Genomic DNA, 5,886 nt, shown 5'->3' on the forward strand with positions numbered 1-5,886 from the left:
TTTATCAATCTTGACCAAGACATCCTTCACAATACCTCGCGGATATGTAATAGAACGGTCGGCCAACTGCAAGGTCATATAAGTCAGTTTTGGATCAGGTAAGTCCAACTACTTGAAGATTGACAAAGGCATCATATTGATGCTAGCTCCCAAGTCACATAAGCATCTATTAAAAGACACTTTTATAATTGTACACGGAATAATGAAACTTCCTGGATCTTTAAGCTTCTGAGGCAACTTCTATTGCAACACATCACTGCATTTCTTCGTGAGAGCGACAGTCTCTAAATCATCTAGCTTCACTTTCTGAAAGAGAATACCTTTCATAAACTTTGCATAACTAGGCATCTGCTCAAGAGCCTCAGCGAAAGGTATGTTGATATGAAGTTTCTTGAACACCTCCATAAACTTCTCAAATTTCTTGTCCAGCTTTTTCTTCTGCAGCCGCTTAGGAAACGGCGGTGAAGGATAGATCTGTTTCTCCCCTATATTACCCTCAGGAGGAGTGTGCTCAATAGTAGTCTTCCTTGGTTCCACTTCTACTTCTTGTTGCTCTACTTCTTTCTCAACCCCAGCTTCTTCAGTCAACGCTTGAGTTTGTTCGGGATTCGCATCCTTTCCAGACCTCAAAGTGATTGCCTTTACCTGCTCCTTAGCTTCCCTCTTTCCTGGCACTTCAGTATCACTAGGTAGTGGACCAGGCTGACAATTTAGAAAGGCATTGGCAATTTGCCCCATTTGATTTTCCAAGGTCATGATAGAAACAACTTGACTTTTGCACATAAGCTTCAACTCCTCTAATTCAGATTTTTTATTAGCTTGTTGCAGCTGGAGTTGTTGTCTAGGTGCATATTGGGGTTGTACTGCTTAGCGGGATACTGCTGATAAGGCTATTGAACCGTATTCTAAGCATTGCTCCAACTGAAATTAGGATGATTGCGGTTGTTGGGATGATAAGTGGCTGGCATAGGGTGCTGCGAACGCTGAAAGTTGCTCACGAACTGAGCTGATTTACTAGAAATTGTGCACTGATCAGTCTCATGGGCACCAGCACAAAGCTCACAGACACTAGCGATTTGATAACTCCATAATTAGCCAAAGTCTCCACCTTCATCGTCAAAGCCTTAAGTTGGGCAGCTATAGCAGTTGCTGCATCCAATTCCAGAATTCCTACCACCTTTCCCTGAGTCAGTCTCTAGGAAGGATTCTGGTACTCATTAGCATCCATCAATTCAATAAGTTTATAAGCTTCATCGTAGCTTTTAGCCCACAAGGCTCCTCCTGATGCTGCATCGAGCATGGGTCTAGAAGTAGCACCCAATCCATTATAGAAACAGTTGATAATCATCCAATCAGGCATGCCATGGTGTGGACACTTCCTTAGCATCTCCTTATATCGATCCCAAGCCTCACACAGAGATTCTCCAGTTTGATGAGCAAACTGAGTAAGAGCATTCCTGATTGCAGCAGTCTTCGCCATAGGGAAGAATTTAGTGAGAAACTTTTGAGCAAGATCTTCCCAAGTGGTGATAGACCCTGCTGGTAGAGAATGTAACCAACACTTAGCTTTGTCCCTCATAGAGAATGGGAAGAGTCGCAGCTTGATAGCATTTTCAGTCATATCATTGAACTTGAAAGTGTCGCAGATCTCGATGAAATCCCTGATGTACATGTTGGGGTCTTCAGTAGGAGAACCCCCAAACTGAACTGAGTTCTGTATCATTTAAATCGTGCTTGACTTGATCTAAAAAGTGTTAGCCCTGATGGCTGGCCTGATGATGCTTGACTGAATGTCATTGATCTTAGGCTGAGAATAGTCCATCAAAGCCTTAGGATTTTCTGCTTGATCACCCATCTCTACTCAAACTGGTTCTTTGACTTTCTCTTCTTCTTCTACCTTCTTTTCTTCTTCAAAAACTTCCTTTCGAACTACCACAACTTCTTCCTCGGCTTTATCCAGTATTCTCTTACGAGTACGCGAACGTTTATGTATACACCCTCGCTAGAGTACCTGAAATAATGCAAGGAAGTGAATAAGTAACAATGTCCGAGTCAATGAACTTAAACGACCACTGATGGAAAGCACATACACTATAAATTAACACTGCAGTCCCCGGCAGCGGCGCCAAAAACTTTTTAGTCGCTAAACACGCGGTAATAATTCACGCAAGTATACGCGTTCGCAAGTAACTTATAATCTTTTCTAGTTCGTTCCCACAAAGACTAGCTTGGTTAACTAATTAATTTATGCACTTAAGCAACAATGTATGGTTATTATTGAATGCTAAGACGATAACAATTGAGGTTGTTTATAATTAAGAATTAAACTAACAATTATAACTAAGAGATTAAAGATGATTGAATTAATATATATGACAAACATGGGATTCTAACTTCATTAAATACGTCATTCAATAGTCTTTTTATTCTTAACCTTAGCATGTAATGGTGATGACACTAATCAGATAACACGAAACTGATAAACGCCAACTTTCATTACACGAATACCATACTACCAAACATCCACAAAATAGATAGAAGCTGAATAGACACCAATTATATTGAGACCCTATATGTTTATAGAATTGGACAACATAACGGTCTAAGCACAAGTTATCTATCTTGATTATATAGGGCAAGTAAGATGGTTAAAATTACCTACGAATCATGCATAACAATAACACATGAACCTATGCTAGCATGGCAAGTTCTAAATCCTTAAATTCATTGTCGCTTCATTAAAGATTAACACACTATCTTATAAGTTCACGACGCTCATAAGACGAATACGCACAACCAATACTAGGTTATCATACAATCACCACACACTAAGACATCGAAACAAATTTACTAAAAAAATCTATAAATAAATCCGTTAGAACCCAACGATAACGATTAGCCCATAATCGGGCTCATCATCAACATGGGTTCCGATGAAAGCATGGTATAATAAACGAAGTCTTTATACTTAAATAACAAAACCAAGTACGAAACAAGAGTAAGGTTCATAAATAAGAAAACTGGCATCTAAGTACAACTTTGAACAAAGATTCACAAGTAAAAATAAGATCTTCTTCGTCTTTCTTGAATCGTGCTAACACGGTCTTCTTACAGCTCTCCTTGATAAGTCTTTGGCTTGATATCTTATTAAAAATGACCTAAAGTTATTTATATAGCAGCCCTAATCATCAAGGAAGTCCATAAATCAGTCTTCTATTTAAAACAAGATTCTTGAAACCCGACCTGGCACGGCCGTGCGCTTGATCAGCGCGGGCGCGCTGGCTCTCTGAAGTTCGGGCGCGGGCATGCGCTTGATCAGCGCGGGCGCGCTAGGCTTCTACCAAAACTTTGACTTCTTTTTTTTCTTACAGATTTGAGCCGGTCTTCGCGAGCTTTATTCCTTAGACACCAACCTAACACCATATTAGCATCAAATCAATGCTAATTCACCTGATTCTCAGATTAATGCCTGAAATACCAAAACACTAGAAAACACATTAAAATACAAATGACTTGAGTACAAATACACCAATTCAAAGCTTAATAGAGCATTATAGAGTGTCATAAATGCCACTCAATATGGGATGGTATTAAATTGTTTACCTCATGAATTCTCATCATATGGTGCTACTAAGAAAGAATAAGGTTCCTTTAACATTGGTATACTTGTTTGTTAACTACTTCTCTTATCAGAGATGATTAATAATAAAACTAATAGAACATGTAAATTGAAATGCAATAAGTCAGTTGTTCAATGCTCCTACAATATGCCTTGAAAATTTACAACAATAGTTCAAAATGACAAAACACCATAACATGTCCTTGCATTATACTTTAAAACACATGCAATGTAGGAGAATATCTAAGAAGCTTAATCACTGAAACTACTTAGGAGAATCCTGTACAGGATGAGTTGAGTAGCACAATGCTCACACTTAGTGTTCCACAGATTAGACATGCTCAAACTTTTGCTGTATAATTCACCATCAACATGAAAGTCAGGCTCAACAGTCCCATCGCAGAAAGATAGCCATAATTCTTCTCCATAAGGATGACCATGTAGCTGGTACATTGGGTCTAAATTTTGTGCATTTGGGAAAAACTTATATACATGCAAAAGATAGTCTCTGTCTATAATGTAAGCATACATCTCTTCAAACAACCTAAAAATTTCTATCAACTTCGACCACATGTCAGTTCTATTGAGCAACTCAAACATCTCCTGGCATGTCTGACTTCTTTCAAGGCCTCTAAATATAGCTTTAAAGAAAATGTAGCCAAACAAAGATGGTAAATGGTTACCTGATATATGAGCCAAGACTGCGAGATGGTGATTAACATTTTGCCTCGGAAATAGATTCCGAACTGAGTTATAGAACATCGCTTGATCAACATTGTTATGAACTGCAAAAGCTATGAAACCATGAAAACGATCACGTGTAACCTAGAATGGATTCTGATGAAACTGATACAGTGCCTCCCAATCCATCTTGTCTGGCACTTTTTTAATTCTCAGAGAGGTTTGCCTATTTAGCCAAGCCATTAACAGTCTTGCAAAACTGCTGAAATCATCTGCCTGAATGATAATGTAAGAAAATATCAAACTAATAATGTCCGATTGAAGATTTTCCATTGTTCAGTTTACTACTTTTTTCAGAAATGAGAGTTGTATGAAATTGATAATATGATGGAGTAAGAACAGTGTGAAGAGGTATGTAGATGAGATAATGAAAAGGTTGTGTTAATAGTTATAATTATAGTTAATGCAATTATCATCAAATTGAATCCATGCATGTGTAACAATAAGGCCAAATACACTCTTCATCTTCTATATTTATGTTTTTAAGTAAAAGATCCCACATTTAGATTTTCTAGTTGATGATGTAAGAATGTTCATCATACCTTAGTGTGTAATATGTGCCATAATAATTACACTTTAATACATTAGTTTCTTGCAAGATACTATTTTTCTTGGGAGATGCAATATATAAAATGCTCTAGCTCTAAGGTACCCACATGTTATGATGTGTTTAACAATACATGTTTGTTTAATTGTACAAAAAGTTAAATCTCTATAACTTTAACAAAATGGGTTTATTATATACTTCAGTCAATATAAAATTAAGTAATATTGGTTTAATATAATATATGTCAGCAAAAAATACGTTAAGAACAAATATAAAATCTGTCAAACAACGAAAACATTTTATTTTAATTAATAATAGTAACAAATTATTCCTTTAATTTCTAAGAAATAATACAAACAAACTATAATAATGCTAACTGATCTTCTATATTTAAATTTTTTATCGATATTTTATATTACATTTAAAATACATTTGATCGAAAATGGTAATAGTTTATCCATGGTGATAGTTAAGGCCACACAATATTTAAAGGAAATTAATGCATTAAAAACTTGTATTATGTACCATCCTTACTTTATGCATTAACAATTTTATTTATTCTTCCAAAATTATAACTTTAAATCTAAATATAAATTCATATATGTAATTTATAAGTAATCCAGGTGGAATTCCATATAGAACAGTAACATACATTTAAAACTAAACATAATATTTTTAAGTAAACTATTTAGAAATATATTTTACTTTTAAAAATTTATAAATATATGCTTTGATATTGAATTTATATCAAAGCTGAAAAATGTATAACTCTTGTTATTTAGGTGGTTTACAGTTGGGATACATCTGATATATCTTAAAACATAAAAGTAACTTTAGAATATAATATAATTTCTTTACAATTAGGCGATACATAATATGTTGTTTGTTATTCCCTAACGATACAACAAGAATTACAGAAGGGGGGTTGAATATAATTCTGGCTCCTTTTTCAAGATTTTAAAACAGTTCTTACTTGATA

At 35.5% G+C, this 5,886-nt stretch overlaps 1 non-coding gene across 1 annotated transcript; it reads left to right on the forward strand.

Moving 5' to 3' along the window:
* The first annotated feature begins 1,358 nt into the window (after positions 1–1,358).
* LOC141694611 (small nucleolar RNA R71) lies at positions 1,359–1,465 on the forward strand. Its single transcript, XR_012563900.1, has one exon. It is a non-coding gene; the product is annotated as a small nucleolar RNA R71 (small nucleolar RNA).
* The last annotated feature ends 4,421 nt before the right edge of the window (positions 1,466–5,886 follow it).

Source organism: Apium graveolens, chromosome 10 (assembly GCF_009905375.1).
Source record: "Apium graveolens cultivar Ventura chromosome 10, ASM990537v1, whole genome shotgun sequence".
NCBI classification, from domain to species: Eukaryota; Viridiplantae; Streptophyta; class Magnoliopsida; order Apiales; family Apiaceae; genus Apium; species Apium graveolens.